We start from the raw sequence: 18,584 nt of genomic DNA, 5'->3' as shown, positions 1-18,584 counted from the left end.
GGGTGTGGGTATGGGTGGGGGTGTGGGTGTGTGTGGGGGGTGTGTGGGGGGGTGTGGGTGTGGGGGTGGCTGTGTGTGGGTAGGTGTGTGGGTGTGTGTGTGGGTGTGTGTGGGGGGGGTGTGTGTGGGTGTGTGTGGGTGTGAGTGTGTGGGTGTGTGTGGGTGTGTGGGGGGTGTGTGTGGGGGGGGTGTGGGTGTGGGGGTGGCTGTGTGTGTGGGTGGGTGTGTGGGTGGGTGTGTGGGTGTGTGTGGGTGTGTGGGTGTGTGTGGGTGTGGGTGTGTGTGTGGGTGTGTGTGTGTGTGGGTATGTGTGTGCACGTGTGTGTGTCACCTGCTACAGAGGCATGGCTGGGGTGAATCTTTTTTTTTTTTTTTTTGAGACGGAGTCTCGCTCTGTCGCCCAGGCTGGAGTGCAGTGGCCGGATCTCAGCTCACTGCAAGCTCCGCCTCCCGGGTTTACGCCATTCTCCTGCCTCAGCCTCCTGAGTAGCTGGAACTACAGGCGCCCACCACCCCGCCTGGCTAGTTTTTTGTATTTTTTTAGTAGAGACGGGGTTTCACCGTGTTAGCCAGGATGGTCTCGATCTCCTGACCTCATGATCCGCCCGTCTCGGCCTCCCAAAGTGCTGGGATTACAGGCTTGAGCTACCTCGCCCGGCCTAGGGGTGAATCTTAAATTGAAACAGATGGAATCGCCAGCTATGCTGACAGAAGAGACTGCTACAGAATTAAACTGACATACGAAACTGTGCTTTTTATGGTATCTGATTGGAATTTTTATGGGCTTGACCTTGTCGCAGGGGCAGAATCTGTCATCCATGGAAAGTCATAAAGCTGAATCACCTCGGCACACTGTTCAAAACTCATTAACCGATTCTCCGCTAGACACAGAAATCTATTGATCCATTTTTTAAATTGGCACATAAAACATTTATGTGTAAATATGTAATAAATTTTAATAGCTATTTGAAAGAGATAATACATATTTTTCAATAAAAATAAGGAGTCCTTGCCCCACCACCCAATTACATCCGAGAACACTCACACCAAAAGCTTTTCCAATGACAGGGGCAGACCTGGAAATTTACCACAGAAGAGTCCTGTGCTTTTAAAATAAATTAGCATCTTCTAATACAAATTACACAAAATTTACAAGGCAAGTTTTTTTACCACCACAATCTGAAGGCTTTTTAGAAACTGTGGGCATAACTCACTTAAGACTTCTATTGCTTTCGGTAAATCTTACTATTAATAAACATTTGCTGAATTGACTTTGGATATTTGATGTGATATTACACAATGAGGAAATAATCACAAAAGATTACCAAGAGGAATGCCATTATTTTGATGTACAGAGTCGTCAAGGGGTTTACAAATGAACAAAACCAAATTCACATACGCTGGGAAATCTCAGCTCTGCCAATCAACAAATGGAAAAAAGGGAGGTGGGAGGGCAGGGGCTTCCCCACAGTCACCAGAGAAACTCCCTGCGCTCCAGCATCCAGCACCCTGAGCATCATCTGGGAGGGAGGCCCCGCCAACTCTGGTCCTCAAAGGTCTGGACAGGGAATGACATTAGCAGCAAAAGTGGGCAGCGCAATTCTAGGGCAACAGTTTTAGGTTTAGGATCTAAATGCTAGAATCAAAAGGAAATGTTTTCAGGCGAGGCATGGTGGCTCACATCTGTAATCCCATCACTTTGGGAAGCTGAGGGGAGAGGATCACTTGAGGCAAGTAGTTCAAGACCAGTCTGGGCAACCTAGAAAGACCTTCTAAAAATATTTTTTTAATAAAAAATTAGCCAGGCATGGTGGTGTGTACCTGTGATCCCAGCTACTTAGGAGGCTGACGCAGGAGGGTTGTGTGAGCCCAGGAGTTCCAGACCAGCCAGGGCAACCTAGTGAGACCCCATCTCTGCAAAAATTTTAAAAATTAGCCAGGCGTGGTGGTGCATGTCTGTTGTCCCACCGACTGAGGAGGATGAGGCAGGAGGATCCCTTGTGCTCAGGAGTTCAAGACTGCAGTAAGCTATGACCTCACCGTGGCACTCCAGCCTGGCTGACAGCAAGACTCTGCTTAAAGAAAAACACGCTTTCATATTGGCAAAGAAGATGTTACCGATTTTCTACATCAAAATGATAATGAAAGAAAAATTGCCCTTTGCCCAAGCTGATCTCAAACTCCTGGGTTGAAGCGATCCTCCCACCTCAGCCTCCCAAGTAGCTGGGATTATGGGCATGCACAACGATGCTCAGCTTACCCATGTTTAAAAGAAGAAATAGGTGCTCAATACCTTAAGAGACTTTGTAGAAACCTTTCTCTTTCGTCTGGCATGCCATCCAGACTGAGGAAAAGCCGGAAACTTCAGGGCCACGCGAGCCACAGCCACAGCCACATCACCAAGTGCGGAAGCAGCATGGAGGCTGTGGTAATGCTGGTGGTGTGCGTCACCACAGGATCAGCTTTGACAAATGTCACCCAGGTTATGTGGGAAAGTAGGTGTGAGGCATTACCACTTAAAGAGGAAACAGAGTTTCAGCCCAACTGTCAACTTTGACAAGCTGTGGACTCTGGCCAGCGAGCAGACACAGGTGAGTGCTGCTAAAAGCAAGACGGAGGGCCGGGTGCGGGGGCTCATGCCTATAATCCCTACACTTTGGGAGGTCAAGGCAGGTGGACCACTTGAGGTCGGGAGCTCGAGACAGCCTGGCCAACATGGTGAAACCCTGTCTCTACTAAAAACACAAAAATTAGGCAGGCGTGGTGGCAGGCGCCTATAATCCCAGCTGCTTGAGAGGCTGAGACAGGAGAATCTCTTGAACCCGGGAGGCAGAGGTTGCAGTGAGCCGAGATTGCGCCACTGCATGCCAGCCTGGACCACAGAAAGAGACTCCATCTCAAAAAAAAACAAAAACAAAAACAAAACACCACCACCACCACCACCAAGAGGCTCCTCCCATCACTGCTATGGTACAACTGGGCTACGATAAAGTTCTGGGAAAGGCAAAGCTCCCAAAGCAGTCTGTCATCGTGAAGGCCCAATTCTGATGAGCTGAGGCGAAGATTAAGAATGCTGGGGGGGCCTGTGTCCCGGTGGCTTGAAGCCACATGGAAGGAGGTTCATTAAATGCTAAATACTTTTTAAAAACAAAACAAAACAAAAAGAAATGGATATGGAGAGAATAAAGCCACACACAACTTGTCTCTCATCTGGCACACAGTGATGAGGTGCCAGAGACTCGAGTCCTTCCCTGCCCCACTGCTTCCCCACAGGGGTGGCTCCTCGGGCCCCGCTTTGTCCATCCTATCTGGGGTCCTTTCTGCACCCTGCCTGCCTCTCCTTTCTGCTGTTCCTCACCTTCACTGACAATTCACCCCTCCACGCCTGCAGAGAGCTGCCCCAGCTGCCAGGTGCACGTCTTCAAGTCGCTCGTCACATTTCCCACCTGTCCCCAACCGCACCCCACCTTGTGAAGGTCTGAGCCCCGTGGAGCCAGCGTTAGAAACAGACCTTAGGTCCAACTCCTCATCTGGCTCTCCGATTTCAAACACTTAGACTTAAACTTACATAAAAGGCCAGACTATTTTGAACTATTCTTTTCAACAAATTTGAACAAACGTATGAGGTTGAAGCCTACCCCAAAAGAAAGAATGCTTCAAAACACCTTCAACATTTCATTTCAGTGTTCAGTAGCCTAGATCTTCTAAGAGGTTTACACGGGAAAGACAAAGCAATGACTTTTCTAGCTAAACATTAAAAGACTGCTTGAAATTACAAAGGCACACAGTCAGCTCAGGTGCCCATCAACAGTGGACTGGATAAAGAAAATGCGATGCATACACACCATGGAATACTATGCAGCCATAAAAAAGATCATGTCCTTTGCAACATGGATGGAGCTGGAGGTCGTTATCATAAGTGAATTAATGCAGGAACAGAAAACTAAATACCACATGTTCTTACTTACAAGTGGGAGCGAAACCTTGGGTACCTTCGGACACAAAGATAGGAACAATAAACACTGGGGATTCCAAAATGCGGGAGGGAGGGAGGGAGGACAGCAAGGGTTGAAAAACTACCTATCAGGTACTATGAGGTACTATGTTCACTACTTGGGCAAAAGTAACATTAGAAGCCCAAACCTCAGCATTATACAATATGCCCATGTAATAAACCTGCACATGTATCTCCTGAATCTAAAAAAAAAACCAAAAGCCTGCCAGGGATGTTTCCTGTTGGGTGGCTGCCGGCAGGTGCTTGGCAGACATGTCAGCCCAGGACCATGCCTGCCGTCTCCCTCCACCACGGATCAAACTGTTCCCGTGTAAAATGCTATGCTGGGCTTTAGAAAATGCCTTCGTGTCCATGCCCCTGTGAAGTGGCCACTCCGCTCTGTTTAAACACCTCCTATGACAAAGAATTCAAAAGTCCCATACTCGAAGCTCCTCAGCCATTTTTCAAATGTCGCCAAACCAGTCGCATGACATCCAGCACCACACCAGGGCCCCCAGCACTGGGACCCACCCTCCAGGTAAAACAGTGACTCAGGGATAAGGACTTCCCCCTTCCTTGTTCAGGACACTCACACTCCAGTAAACAAAACTGGAGAGTGGACCAGCCTTGGCCACAATCATCCTCTCGGCTCACCCTTAGCTCACTCACAACTTAAACTCGCGAGTTTTAGCCCATGTTCTCCTAGTTAGATACGTAACGCATCCTGTCCCTGCTCAGGAAAGGCAGCGGGCGTGGCGGCTTCACAGCACAATCGCTGGAGTCCACGGGCCAGGAGGTAAGCACAGGTCCTGCCACTTACTGGCTTCAGGGACCTGAGCAAGTACTTAACTTCTCCAGGCTTCCATCTCAATTGCACAATAGTGACAGGAAGAGCAACACCTCACAGGGCTGTGACAGCGCAGGGAAGGAGTTCGCCCAGTGTCAGTATTTAGAGTGCGATAGATACTAGCTCTTATGTACCTGAGGACCTGAGTGCATGACCTTAGTTTAGCCTGCCTGCCTTCCTTCCTCCCTCCCTCCCTCCCTCCCTCCCTCCTCCCCGTCACCCTGCCCCCCAGCTTCCATCTCACATAACTGGGCACAGGTTCCCGACTATGGGGCACGCCTCTCCCATATAACAGAACACATTTTCTCCCCTCTTTGCATTTGTATTAATAGATACTCTCCTCTTTTCAGTTAGGAGGAATTTGACCCATGCCAGCAAAATTCACCTGTTTTTACCAACCAAGCCCTCCCTCCCCAGTAACTATGCTCTCCTATTTTTTTTCTAGTCTCTTCTTTCTAATAGCTACTGCCTCAAATTTCAAGGATCACTAGAAAACAATGATACAAGGTCTCTGAGGGAGTCTATGAGGGAAGGATGAGCAAGGGTTTGCAGACAATGGAGAGGCTGGCTGCAGAAGGGCTGCAGATGGTGTCTGAACCTCATCAAAAGAGCAGGGAACCAAGGCCGTGGTCCCAGCAGTCTTGTCCACACCCACCCGTGGACCGAATCCTGGAGGGAACCAGGGCCCAGGAAAATGGAATGAAGCTTGGAGTTTGGGCTGGGTCTCCAGGGAATAGGAATGAGAATTCTAGGCCGAGCTATTAAGCAGAATGAAGGAGAACCTGGGCTTCCAGAATGCCTGTGGATACCGAATGCCTGTGAACACTAATAATGATTCCATTATTGTGATAGAGTCAAGACGTTAGTGTCCTATCAAAGCCTTCCTAATGTGCATCCATGGAGGACAGGCAAGGGTTTGTCCCTCAGAGCATACACCATATATGCCACATCTGCACACATCAGATGGTTCTAACCGGGTGGGAGGAGTGACTCCCTCACAGCTCACTGTTTGGGAAGAGGAAGGATCCAGGATCCAGGATCATTTCCAATACATTGCATGTGAAGCTCAATTTATTCCTAACTTGTAGACTCACAATTCCCACTGACTTGGCAATTTCTGGATTAGCTCCAATGGAAGTGATCCCACTCACACCAAAGTGGAAAAAATAAAGATTTACAGCATGGACAACGCCCAAGAGTGCTGTGTGCAGTGGAAACTGTCTAACCCATCATTCTATTTGCTTGTTTTCTACCGCTGATCCAAACACATCAGCATCCAGAGCCAGGTGCCACCCGGTGAAAGCTCAGCTCATCCCCATTGCTTCCCTTAACCTACCCTCAAGTGTCAATCCTGCAGCAGCCACCAAGTGACTTCAATACAGGCCGTGCTCCAGGTTATCATGCTCAGCAAGAGGAGCATTAGCACAGACGACGAACACTCACAGAAACTCAGCACCCAGCAAAACTCTTGTGGGTTTACGGTGGCTCAAACAATACTGTTGCATGAGGAAAGCAATGCATTCATTCAGACACCAGCCCACGGTGTTCAAGGCACCCCGCAAAGTTCAGCGCCAACCAGCTGATTCCTTCAGGGAATTTTTAAATTTGCCTGAGATGTTGTCACTTTATCATGACAGTTAAGGGGAGAAGGGAAAAGAAAGTCCTTGCCGTCGCACCAAGCACTAGGGGGAGGTTAGAGACATGGCTGTGGTGGAGAGCATGGGCTCTGGTGTCAGACAAGCCTGGGTACAAGTTCCAGCACCCACCTTCTCACTGCATGCCCGCACCTAAGCCGCTAACAGGGCCGTTGTGAGGACCAGAGATTGTGAACAGAGCACTGAGCATGAACTAAAGTCACCACTGGGTCTAATGTATTTCGGGGGAGGATTCTGCCCTCTGCTCACCTGGCTGCAGCCCTGCCCTGCTGCAGTGGGTGCAGGACTTGGGCCTCTGCCACTGGGGAGGTTTCCCTGGAGACAGAGCAGATCTAGGGCTCTGATGAAACCCCTGCCCCAGGGGCCCAGCCTCAGCCAGTGACAGGCCCTCTCCTTGTTGCCTGCATGCGTGTGGCTCCATGTCCCCCTGGACGCAGATGGTCTGGTACCTGCACAGGCAGGGCGGAGCCCATGCGGGATGAACCCAAGAGCTCTGAGGGCATTACAAGTGACCAGCGCTCCTGGGGAGAGGAATGGCAGAGCTGAGGGAGATGGAACCAGGGCATTGTTTCTCGCTGTTCATCTTTTGTGTCTTCTGCATTTTGTCCTCTGCACACATAAATATATAAAAGGGAAAGTGAATGAAAAATGCAAACCTACCTTTGCAAATGGGTGCAAATTAAAACGTCTGAGTTCAATTCCCATCTGTTTAGGGGAGGAGCTTATCATCATAGATTAAAAAGCAAATTCAGGCCAGGCATGGTGGCTCATGCCTGTAATCCCAGTACTTTGGGAGCTGAGGCAGGCAGATCACTTGAGGCCAGGAGTTCGAGACCAGCCTGGTCAACATGGCAAAACCCTATCTCTACTAAAAATACAAAAATCAGCCGGGGTGGTGGCACACGCCTGTAATCCCAGCTACTCAGGAGGCTGAGGCAAGAGAATCACCAGAACCCGAAGGCAGAGGCTGCAGTGAGCTGAGAGCACACCACTGCACTCTAGCCAGGGTGACAAAGCGAGACTCTGCCTCAAAAACAAAACAAAACAAAAAGCAAATTCCCAGAAAGGGTCTCATCTTTATATCATCACACAGGAATCACTTTGTGAGATCCACTCAGAAAGGGCGGATTCCCTCCCATACAGTCGAATCACTGCTTACCCTCATGACTACTGGCAAAGCCAGCATGGATGAATCAACAGCAGAGAGAATTTCATGTCACCTTCTACAGGTTAATTTTCTAACATAATGATTCTCTGTTTTACTTTATTCTCTCCAAGCACCTGGTAGAGGTAATAAATTATTTAATGTCCAAAAAAACAGCAAAATGGAAGAAAAGACCAAGGGAAGCTTAGGGAAGACCTGAAAATGCCAAGTAGTTAAACTGCCCCCAAAACAAAAAAAGTCAGCTTGTAGCTGGGCACAGAGGCACACATCTGTAGTCCCAGCTACTCAGGAAGCTAAGGCAGGAGGATCACTTGAGTCCAGGAGTTCGAGACCAGCCTGATCAACACAGTGAGACCCCCATCTCAAAAACAAAAAAAAACTGGGTTGATATGCATCTACGTGAAACAGCAGATAGGCTGTTAAGAAGCCAGAAGCCAGATGGAGTGGAGAAAGAGCATTCCCTCACCCTGTGGTTCTGACTTAGTATCTAGTGCGGTTCACGTGGAACTCTCAAAACGCGGAGTTGTTGGCTACAGATCCTGCACACTCAACTCCTGGGAGACGATAAACACTGAAACCTCTTCCCTCTCTCCATCAGAACAGAGCTTAAATGCAGGTGCTTTTCCCCAAACTCATCACATACCATACAAGAGGAAAGAGAGAGGCTTGTGGAAATGAATGCCTGCCGCCCAGCCACTCTGTGCAGAATTTCCATCTCACTGGGCATCTCACACTGACAATATAGAATGTCCTGACCACTAAACCCTTTGATATCTTCTCCGTTGTCACTTCATACACTTTGCATTAGGAGAATGCTGGTAATCAGGAAACAGGATTTATATATAGCATTTCAGCTTCTCCACATGCAACTAATTCTGTAACCATGTTTTCAAAAATACACGAGGGCCAGGCATGGTGGCTCACGCCTGTAATCCCAACACTTTGGGAGGCCAATGTGGGGGAACACGTGAGGTCAGGAGTTCAAGACCAGCATGACCAACATGGTGAAACACTGTCTCTACTAAAAAAAGTACAAAATTTACCTGGGCATGGTGGCACATGCCTGTAATTCCAGCTACTTGCGAGGCTGAGGCGGGACAATTGTCTGAGCCCAAGAGGCAGAGGCTGCAGTGAGCCAAGATCACACCACTGCACTCCAGCCCAGGCAACCGAGCAACACTCTATCTCAAAAAAAAAAAAAAAAAAAAAAAAAATACAGTGAGGCTCAAATAACTTTGTAAAATACTAAGACACTAAATGCATATTTTAAATTTGCTCATTAAGTTTAGGGCTGAGTGAGAAATTAGTAAAAAAAAATTTCCAAATAACATGCAGAAGTTGTTTTTAAACTTAAAATCTCATCTTTTAGCTACACCCACAGCGATGCTGTAGAGAGGAGCTGGATTCTGGTGTATCTGAATGGCTCAGATTATGTTCCTTCCAAAAGAGATATTTTATGTATGATCATTTTTTATATGAAGCATATGAAAAGTCACCCAGAATCTACCACATATTTACCACACAAACAATGTCCATCTTTAGATCTGTCATTCAACACCATGTTACTCCTTTTATGCAACAGAATGCAGTGTGTGAGAAGTACGTCAAGAGAAGAGTTAAAAAACAACCAGGGGTAAATTCATAATTCAGACCCTACTGGCTCTGATTTTTCTTAAATTCAGAAATTAATTAAATTTTTAATAGAACATAGAGTCCAAAAACAGACCCACATACACATGGAAATTTCATTTATGACAAAGATAACATGTCAGACCAGTACATAATCATCATGAATTAATAAATACATGGTATTAAAACAACCAACTAGGCATTTACAGTAGGGGGGAGGGGAGACTAAATCCCTAGATGGTTCTTTATCCTAAAATCCAAGTGCTCAAATAATTTAAAATGTAAAAAAGAAAATATGAAAGTACTAGGACAAAATATAGCTAAATACTTTTTTGTTTGTTTGTTTTGAGACGGAGTCTCGCTCTGTCGCCCAGGCTGGAGTGAGTGGCGCGATCTCGGCTCACTGCAAGCTCCGCCCCCCGGGTTCACGCCATTCTCCTGCCTCAGCCTCCCGAGTAGCTGGGACTACAGGCGCCGCCACCACGCCCGGCTAGTTTTTTGTATTTTTAGTAGAGACAGGTTTCACTGTGTTAGCCAGGATGGTCTCGATCTCCTGACCTCATGATCTGCCCACCTCGGCCTCCCAAAGTGCTGGGATTACAGACGTGAGCCATCGTGCCCAGCCGCTAAATACTTTTATAATATTAGAGTGGAGAAGGATTTTTCTAAGCAAGACATAACACATCAAAATCACAAAAGACTGATATAGTTAACTAAATGAAGATTTCTAAGTATCAGTATGTTTTTCTAAAAGACAGTAAACAAAGTGAAACATGAAACAACAAACTGAGGAAAAACATACGCAATACAAATAACAAACAGTTTAGCTTCTTAATATACAAAGATTTCTCCACAAATCAGTAACAAAAACAACCCAATTGAAAATGGGTAAACGACGTGAAGAGGCAGGTAACAGAAAAATATAGTCAGTCAATAAACAAATTTTTAAAATATCCATTGTCATGATAAAGAAATGCAAATTAGAATAGATTACCATTTTTAATCTATAATATTAGCAAAAATAAAAAATTTGATTATATTCATGGCCAGGCGGGGTGGCTCATGCCTGTAATCCCAGCACTTAGGGAGGCCAAGGCGGGTGAATCACGTAAGGCCAGGAGTTCGAGACCAGCCTGGCCAACAAGGTGAAACCCCATCTCTACTAAAAATACAAAAATTAGCCAGGTGTGGTGGCAAACGCCTGTAATCCCAGCTACTCGGTAGGCTGGAGCATGAGAATCACTAGAACCTGGGAGGTAGAGGTTGTAGCGAGCTGAGATTGCACCACCGCACTCCAGCCTGGGTGATGGAATGAGCCCCTGTCTCAAAACAAACAAACAAACAAACAAAAAATTACGTTATATTCTGTGTTGTAAGGGTGTAGAAAATAATGTCATCAAACATTTAAAGGGAGTGTAAATTGGTGCAATATTTGAGGTTAATTTTGCAGTATCTTTTTAGATATCAACCTCCTGTTCTCTGACCCAATGTTCTATTTCTAGAAAATCCCACAAATACATTTCATTCATATACATTAAGATTCAAGTACAAAGATTTTTATTGCAGAATTATTTGTAAAGCCAAAAAATGAAAACTACCTCAACATTTATCATTTGGGCACTAGTTAAGTAAATCATGATATACTGTTGTGACAGAACACTATGTGACTTTTAAAATAAATGAGATTGCTCTATACACGGTGCCAAGGAAAGATACTCAAGGTTTACATTAATGTTTGCATATGCATAGACCATAGCTCAAAAAATACACAAGAAATAGAAGACATTAGTAGAGAAAGGTGGTCTTTTTTACTTTTCATTTTATACCTATGTGTACCCTTTTTATTCTTTACAAATATACATTAAGTCTAGTTATTAAAAACAACTTTAAAAAAGACTGATCTATTTGCTAAGAGAGTAGATCTCAAAGTATTCTTACCACGAAAAAAGATAACTATGTGAGATAATGAATGTGTTAATTAGCTTAACTGTGGTTATCATTTCACAATGTATACAATCAAAGCATCATATTGCACACCTTAAAAGTGGACATTCAATTTTTACTTGTCAACTATACTTCAGTAAAGCTGGGGTAAGAGGAAAAACTGATCTTAGCAAAGATTTTCTTCACAGAAAGGTTTTGTTTATTAAAAATGGAAACAAGACATATTTTTAATATTTGAGAGAACTGTTTTCAAACACCCTTGAACACTTTAAAATGGCTTAATTATACACAATTAACATGCTTCTCAGGCCGGACACAGTGGTTCATGCCTATAATCCCAGCACTTTGGGAGGCCAAGGCAAAAGGATCCCTTGAGGCCAGGAGTTCGAGACCAGCCTGGACAACATAGCGAGAACACACTGTCTCTACAAAAAATTTAAAAATTAGCCAAGCGTGCTGGAGGATCTGTGGTCCCAGCTACTCAGGACACCGAGGTGGGAGGACCATGTGAGTCCAGGAGTTCGAGGCTGCAGTGAGCTATGATCACACCACTGCACTCTTGCCTAGATGCCAGAGAGAGACCCTGTCTCTAAACAAAATAAAATAAAAAAGTAATATGCTTCTCATTTTAATTAATTGATTTTACAAGGCCTCTGAAGACACTGCTTTCCAACCTTATTCACATCCCAGCAAACACAGAAAGTGCTATTATCTACATAGCACCAGGCTGTATGGGCACACGTGGCTACAGCTGGAAGAGGCCAAAGGGCCACAGCCTACCCAGCCCATCTCCCCAGGCCAATATCCACGTCTCTGCACACTTGTGGCCCAATGGTAGCACATTCTGCCCCAGCCCTTTGGTGGGGAAACTTCTGTCCTAAGAACGTCATTTTAATATAAGTACTTAAAAATAAAAACAAAGATCCTATAGTAAGCATATGCTACAATGTAAAAACAAGCAAAACGAAATGTTACGGTGTTCGAAGTCAAGACAACTAGTTACTTTTTTTTTAAAGGTCATGCTTGGAAGGGGGAACAGGGTGGGCTTCTGGGCAGTTGGTAATAGTATTTCTTGACCCAGGTGTTTACATAGGTCTGTTCCATTTGTGAAAGTCCATCGTGCATTAAACTTAAGATTAGTGTACTTTGTATGTTATACTTCAATATAAAAAATTAGAGTATGGGGCCGGGTGCGGTGGCTCAAGCCTGTAATCCCAGCACTTGGAGAGGCCGAGGCGGGTGGATCACAAGGTCAGGAGATCGAGACCATCCTGGCTAACACAGTGAAACCCCGTCTCTACTAAAAAATACAAAAAACTAGCCGGGCGAGGTGGCGGGCGCCTGTAGTCCCAGCTACTCGGGAGGCTGAGGCAGGCGAATGGCGTGAACCCGGGAGGCGGAGCTTGCAGTGAGCTGAGATCCGGCCACTGCACTCCAGCCTGGGCGACAGAGCGACGCTCCGTCTCAAAAAAAATAAAATAAAATAAAATAAAAAATAAAAAAAAATTAGAGTATGTTATAAATTTAGTCTAATGAATGAAAATAATGATAGTCTACAGTATTCAGTGAATTGAAAGCTATTACTCAGCACCTTTTACTTGGCAGACTCTGTAGCAAAGTATATAAAGTATATAAAGAAAACAGCTCAGCCAGAGCTCCTCTTGTGGAAAGAATCTGCTTAAACTCCCTTAAGCCTTAAAGTGGTGAGGATGTAAAACGGTCTGGGAGAAGAGGCCGGTAAGGTAATATTTTGAATATGACATGCCAGGCAAGGTTCCCTGTTAGAGGCGTTATCTACGCAAACTGTCAGTATGTTGCAATGAGAAAACTGAGCCCCAGAGATTACATGATTTGCCACAGCGAATACGTGCCGAAGTCCACCTGCCGCCAGGGCTCATCTGTGCCACCCTGCACTGTGCCAACCTGGCAGCAGCGCTTGCACCGTGACCCAACAGCTGTAATAGCAGACCAGGGAACCTCTAATATCTAACAGGCCCCTGCAGTCCAGCAGGTTGGCCTTCCGGATGGCTCACATTTCACAAACTGATATTTCCTGAAACCAACTTATAGTGCTTAAAAAGTGCCCGATGAGAAAGTAGAGGAAGGAAAGAACTGGAAACGGTTGCCTCCTGCACTCTGGAGCTGGGAACCCTGGAGCAGTCACCCTGCCTGGGTTAGGGCCCACTTCCCGTATGACCTTTATGACACTGAGCAAAACCATTTCACATGGCTAAGCCTCTGCCCTTCACACCTGCAGATCGAAGACAAAAAGTCAACTGCACAGAGTTACGTGAGGACTAAATGAAATAACATGAGGACAGTTCACTGTAAACTGTAAAGTGCCAAACACATATGTTGTTGTCGCTGCTGCCGTTGGTGTTATTATAAACGCATTCGAGCCTTTTACTGCCATTAAGGTGAGACCAGGCCGGGCGCAGTGGCTCAAGCCTGTAATCCCAGCACATTGGGAGGCCAAGACGGGCGGATCACAAGGTGAGGAGATCGAGACCATCCTGGCTAACACGGTGAAACCCCGTCTCTACTACAAAAATACAAAAAAACTAGCCAGGCGCGGTGGCGGGCGCCTGTAATCCCAGCTACACGGGAGGCTGAGGCAGGAGAATGGCATGAACCCGGGAGGTGGAGCTTGCAGTGAGTGGAAATCGCGCCACTGCACTCCAGCCTGGGCGACAGAGCCAGACTCCATCTCAAAAAAAAAAAAAGTGAGACCATCTCTGATACCGGACCTTGCCTCTGCACATCTCATACATTCCCAGAAATTACAAACATTATCTGTATCTCCAAAGAACCTGACCAGGACCCTAACATTGTGGGAATTTGTATGTTTTCCTTCCATGGAAATGCTTCAAACTTGATTCAAATTATTCAATAAAATTATTAAATTATGTTTTTAATACAAGACTCCTTATTTTTAAAAAGTCCATTCTATCAGACCAGTGGTGCTCTCCCTACCACATGTCGGTTTTGAACAAATAATTTGTGACATATAACGATAACAATAATAACTGGTTTGTGACATAGTTAAGTCATTATGTGCATTGGGATTTAGAATCATACAAAGCTAGTTCTAATGCTCGAAGCATCATTTATTAGCAGTCAGACCTTGAGTATGTTACTTAAATCCGTGAGCTACAGTCTCCTCATTAGCAATATGAAGAATAGAACTCACTCTTACAAGCCTATTAATGTCATAATGTACGTAAAGCACTTATTCAGTAGGGTAAATGAAGGATGACCACAGATTCTTGCTATTCCTCCCATCAAGAGGTAAAGCCTAATTCTCCTCTCTTTGCTTCTGGGCTGGCCTTGGTAAAACGCTTGATCAATAAAATACGGTAGAAATGGCATTCTGGGATCTGTGAGGCTAGGTCAGAAGTCTTTTAGCACCCACTTCCCCAAGGCTCTGGAACACTTGCTGTGAACTCAGCCAGCCACTAGGTGACAAGACTGGCCACCCTGAGACTCCATGCTATGAGGAAGCCCAAGCTACCCAGGTAGAGGGGCCACTTGGAGAGAGATGCTTGATTAGCACCCAACTGACCCAGCCTGCCCGGCCCGGTCACCAGACAGGTAAGTGACAAAGCCTTCAGGCAACTAACAACTCCTCATCTGAGCCCAGTCAACCCACAGAACTGTGAGAAATAGAAACAAGTTGTTATTTGGAGCCACTGAGGTTGGGGTAGTTTGTTATGCGGCAATAGGGAACAAACACTGAGCACAGTCCGTGGCACATGAGTTATACTCAGTACTAGTCTACGTGCTGAGGATTATGGGGCTACTACCTTTTCCTACACTAGAACAATGACAAGCTCATCTGCATAATCACATCCTTCTTAATCAAAGGCATTCTGAAGTGCTTCCTTAAAAGAAAGGAGTACGTTCCAGGGCTATGTACCAATCCTTCTCAACCATTCCTGATGTTGCCAAGATTCACAGCAGAAGCAATTACAAATTATTATAGTGCCTGTGAGTCTACAATTACTGTTTTTCTTTCACCCATGGATATTTTCAATAAGGAAGAAGCCAAGGGCATATAAAGACGGCATAAGTAGAGTGTAACTACTTTGTTCATAAGCACAAATAACAATGTGCACATCTGGTTATTTGTGACACAACAATTATAATTAACAAGTCAGAAGCAACGCAAGTGAAGTGTCCAACCATGAAATCCTCATTAACAGTAGCAACACATGCAAATCAGTACATTATGCAAAGTATCGTTTCAATAATAATGTTTTTTAAATACTTATATTTTGATTATACAATATTACACACTAGGTTCTTGCTATGCTTTAGATTTAGTCTGCTTGTCCCCACCGAAACTCGGTTTGAAATTTGATCACCAGTGTAATAGTGCTGGGAGGTAGGCCTAGTAGGAAGTGTGTGGGTCATAGGAATGGAACCTTATGAATACACTAATGCTCTTTCACTGGGGTGGATGACTTCTGACTCTAGCAGGAACGGATTTGCTCCAGAAACAATCAGTTGGTAAAAAGAGTCTGGCTTCTTTGGTTTTGCTCTCTTGTATGCTCTCTCACCATGTGATCTCTTTGCACACACCCACTTCGCTTCCACTTTCTGCCATGAGGGGAAGCAGCCTGAGGCCCTCACCAGATGCAGCTGCCCAAGCCTGGACTTTCCAGCCACCAGATGCAGCTGCCCAATCCTGGACTTTCCAGCCACCAGAATCATGAGCCAGTTTCTTTATATATTACCCAGTCGCGGGTGTTCTGTTACAAAACACAAAATGGACTAAGAAAATTGTCTTGCTAAGATTAATCTATGAAAAATAATATATATAACTCATCTTTTTAAATAGAGGTATTTTTAAAATTTCTTATTTGCCATATTTACTAACAATTCCCTAACAAATGAATTGGAAGATCTTGAAATGACTGAGTTCATTACTCAACATGCTCATAAAAATGCTTTTACGGGCCAGGCACGGTGGCTCACGCCTGTAATGCCAGCAGTTTGGGAGGCCGAGGCAGGGAGATCACCTGAGGTCAGGAGTTTGAGACCAGCCTGGCCAACATGGTAAAACCCCATCTGTACTAAAAACACAAAAATTAGCTGGGCATGGTGCCGCACGCCTGTAATCCCAGCTACTTGGGAGGCTGAGACAAGAAAATTGCTTGAACCCGGGAGGCGGAGGTTGCAGTAAGCCAAGATCACACCACTGCACTCCAGCCTGGGTGGCAGAACGAGACTTGGTCTCAAAAAAAAAAAAAAATGCTTTTATGAACAAAGCCTAATGCATTCTTTGCTTTATTTTGCAACACAGACTTCTGAGGTTTCAATAGTACCTGCATCTAGTCATGGAAGTAGCCAGGATTTTCAAGGTTGTCTATTAGTTATGTCATACCAGAAAAAGTAGTAAAACTGTAGAGCTGAGGAATAGCATCTCGGCAGACACTGGCCATACCTGAGAACATACCTGCACCTTCCACCTGGTGGTGCCACAGGAACGCAGCCTTCCTCGTCCTTGTCCAGAGTCCTGCCAATACTGTGACACTTTGTAAGGGAACAAATGGGTTCCCCATCAGTCCCTGGCTAATCGCAGCGGTTAGAGCAGGGTTTCTCAGGCCCCTTTAAGACTCTGCATACTTTCATACAGGGAAAAACAATCTCATGGACCGCAAGGTAGTCATTAACTATTCCACTGTGTAAATATACACAAATAATAAGGGCACACATAAACCGTGCGCTTCTGAAACTACAAAATAGACACAGATGCACTGATTAAATACAAATTAAACTATAAAGCCAATGACATTCCACTTGACGTTAGTTTCACGTGATGGACAGCGTTGCTCCACTGTGGCTGGATTCCGAGGTACGCACCATGCACCACGTCATGGTTTAATTCCCTTGTGCTCCATACACAGTCCATCAGCAACGTTTGTCAGCTCCACCTTCAAAACACAGCTCACATGGGATCATGTGCGCCACCTTGCTGCTACATTCTGGAAGTCACCGCTGTCTCCCACGTTCCTTCTGCATCCTCCTGTGGTCAGCCCTCACACAGCTGCCAGGGCGACCCTCATAAAAGCTAAATCAGATCATGTCCTTGCTCTGTACCAAAACCTTCGCAAGCTCTCCCACTTGATTCCAAGGAAATGCCAAAGTTCCTACACCGGCCCGCAAGACCCCACCTGACCCGGCCCCAAACCTCCCTGACCTATCCCCCTTCTACACCCTCCTCTACCTCCCTTCTCTTTCCTACCCCAGTCACACTGCTCGCCTGCTGTTCCTCAAACTCACCAGGCGTGTCCACCCTGCTCCAGCCTCACAGAACCCTCTGCCTGGTGGCCCACATGGCTGCCCTGAGTACTGTCCCTTTGATCTTCACTCAGATGCCTCCTTTCAGAGATCTCAAGCCCCCACCTGAAACCACACTCCTCCCAACCAGCACACCCAGGGCCCTTCCTCTATTTCCTTTTCTCCACAGCACCCCTCACCATCTGCAACACTCGGTATTTGTGCACCGCCTGTCACCCCTACTAGAATATCAACTCCATGAGGTCAGGGACAGTCCATGTTGTTACCTGCTATTCCCCCAACCCCTAGAAACTGCCTGGTATACAGCAGGCACTCAGTAAACACCTGCTGCATGTGCTGCATAATTACGTGGTCTTCACATGGCCTCAGTTATTTCTTTTCTTTTTTTTTTTTTTTTGAGATGGTGTCTCGCTCTGTCAGTCAGGTTGGAGTGCAGTGGCGCGATCTCAGCTCACTGCAACCTTCACCTCCTGTATTAAAACAATTCTCCTGCCTCAGCCTCCTAAGTAGCTGGGATTACAGGAACGCACCACCACACCCGGTTAATTTTTTATATTTTTTGGTAGAGGGTTTCACCATGTTGGCCAGGCTGGTCTGGAACTCCTGACCTCAAGTGATCTGCCTGCCTTGGCCTCCCGAAGTGCTGGGATTACTACAGGCATAAGCCACTGTGCCCAGTCGACCTCAATTATTTCTACACTAACTCTACATCGGTTATTTTCTCCTAAGCTAGTTTTAATGACGTTAACGTTGTCACACAGAGTTCTGTGAGAGGATGATGACCTGGAAGATCCAGGATGTAGTTTTATTTATTTTTCAAATAACAGCACACAGAAAACAGATATGCCACCCACAGAAAAAAAACTTGCAGAACCCTAAGAACAGATCGACAGGCTCACAACTTTCCTAGACCCCATTCTGAGGAACAGGAAATTAGAGAATGATGAAAAACCCTAAATGCCACCCTGAAGAGGTCACCATTCCCCAAAAGGAGGTGGCTGCCCTCCCATGATGGACCACGGACCCCAGAAAACGGCCTGCACAAGT

The 18,584-nt window shown here is 45.7% G+C and overlaps 1 protein-coding gene and 1 pseudogene across 1 annotated transcript in view; one reads left to right on the top strand and one right to left on the bottom strand.

Moving 5' to 3' along the window:
• RAB31 (RAB31, member RAS oncogene family) overlaps positions 1 to 18,584 on the bottom strand; it is a 154,977-nt gene that overhangs the window by 123,863 nt on the left and 12,530 nt on the right. The window lies entirely within an intron of this gene.
• On the top strand, positions 561 to 5,000 carry LOC103222762 (large ribosomal subunit protein uL15-like; annotated as a pseudogene).

Source organism: Chlorocebus sabaeus, chromosome 18, assembly GCF_047675955.1.
Source record: "Chlorocebus sabaeus isolate Y175 chromosome 18, mChlSab1.0.hap1, whole genome shotgun sequence".
In the NCBI taxonomy this organism is placed as follows: domain Eukaryota; kingdom Metazoa; phylum Chordata; class Mammalia; order Primates; family Cercopithecidae; genus Chlorocebus; species Chlorocebus sabaeus.
Note: the sequence above shows the minus strand (reverse complement) of the source record. Positions and strands in the feature narration are given on the sequence as shown.